Source organism: Triticum dicoccoides, chromosome 7B (genome assembly GCF_002162155.2).
Source record: "Triticum dicoccoides isolate Atlit2015 ecotype Zavitan chromosome 7B, WEW_v2.0, whole genome shotgun sequence".
Lineage (NCBI taxonomy): Eukaryota > Viridiplantae > Streptophyta > Magnoliopsida > Poales > Poaceae > Triticum > Triticum dicoccoides.
Window position 1 is genome coordinate 693,854,992 of NC_041393.1, and position 2,036 is coordinate 693,857,027.

Consider the following 2,036-nt stretch of genomic DNA (forward strand, 5'->3'; position numbering starts at 1 on the left):
ACGACACACATGTTAGATGTGGGAGGTATTAGGAAAAGAACATCTTGTACATAGTTGACTCCTAGCGATGCATCTAGTCTGCACAATCAGTATTCGATGAGGCGACGCACATCGATATGAATGATAGAATGGCACACAAAATATTTTCGCAGTCGAATGAGAAGACATTGTTCTAGACTCCAGAGATTGCAACTGTGATATCTATCTAATTCAAGAACTATATCACTCAATCCTTAATAAAAGAACTTTTACATGTGTGTAAACATTTTCTTTTAGAAACTCATAATCTTAATTCAATATATATAATTTTTATTGCATGTATATCTTTTTCAATTTTTATTCTTTTCAGCAATGGGTATTTGTTTTTGGAATAAATTGATATTTGTAACATATTATTCAAATAAACATGAAGAAATCTTTTCAATCGACGGCCAAATATTGAATGATAGATATAGTTTTCTTCCCTGATTTTTAAAATAGTAGTTAGAAATTTATTTTTTGACAATGCAAGACAGGCCCTCCGTCAATTTCATTAAGACAAGGGAAAAAGGAGCTACAAAAAATACATGATGGTTGTCATAGCCAACCTATGCTGCTCAAGGTCCACTTTTACAAGAAACACAACATCAATCACTATGAGGAGGGAGGAGTCATGAAAAATATGACGCTAACACATAGTACTCCCTCCATTTCTTTTTTAGCCTACATAAAAATTTTGGTCAAAGTCAAACTTTGTAAAGTTTGATTGACTTTATATTAAACAATATCAACATTCACAATATGAAACTCATGTTATTAGATGCATTATGAAATGAATTTTCATACTATATAGTTTTAGTATTGTGGATGTTGATATTTTTAATATAAATTTCGTTAAACTTTGCGTGGTTCGACTTCAAACAAATCTTATATGCGGAGTAAAAAGAAACGGAGGGAGTACATGAGAATCTTGCTAAAAGTTGCACTATATTGATATTTTAATACTCCCTCCGTTCCTTGATGTAAGGTGTATAGTTTTTTGAGAAAAAATCTGAATATAAGGTGTATTGCATTGCACCACTCGTTTGGATAAGTTTTTTTTAGGGATTTCATTACATATCCTTATCTCCTCTATTTTCTCATGTCAATTAGTCAGGTGTAACCCAAAACTTGTGAAATTTTTGCCTCCACGTGTATTCTTTAATTTTCGTTCCAAAAACTATACACCCTATATTGAGGAACGGAGGGAGTAGATATTATAACCAAGAATATTTTAATTATGACCAAAAAATCATGTTTGTAAGGAACAATTTTCAAGAATAGCATGAACATTTCATTTTAGACAATGTATTGATTTTGGAGGACTCTCTTTTAGTCAAGGTAGCTAGAAAAACCCATAAAGAATCAGTGTGCTCCCTTTTAGTCGATGGAGCACGTCCACGATATCGTTATTTGTACTAAACATTTTAGACTATCGGTATAGTGGACACTAATTATGACAGATGTACATGTTCATTTTATATCACAACATCATTGTTCTATTGATTTTCTCGATTAAATGTATTTCAATAGATAACAAGATGTGGCATATTGGCTTCAAAAAGATTTTGACACAACTAGTTGTAGCTAAATGAAATTAGTTCCTTGTATATTCTACATTTGATTTTAATATCTGGTGGAGTGCAACAACCTCACTTTGTTGGAGGAGTGGATGTGCTATTGGCCCAAGGATCTTATAGTTCATTTAACAAAACATATAGCAAGTGTATCCTTGAAAAAAACTTATAGCAAGTTAAGTCAATAACTCATCTCCAGTGCTACACCCACACACCATCCACCTTGTGGTTGAGTTGCTACCACATTTACTTATTTGTACCTCTCGTCATGTGTGTGTGCGCGCTTGCATATATATTGCACCCGTTCAACTTGATTTTTACAACCAGTCTAAAGAAGCTAAATGACATAGATAGCACTAGAGTCCTTCCCCTCCATCATCATTTTTATTTGTTAAAGTTGTGCTTCGAGGAAATATGAAGCACATGTACTACCCACATTAG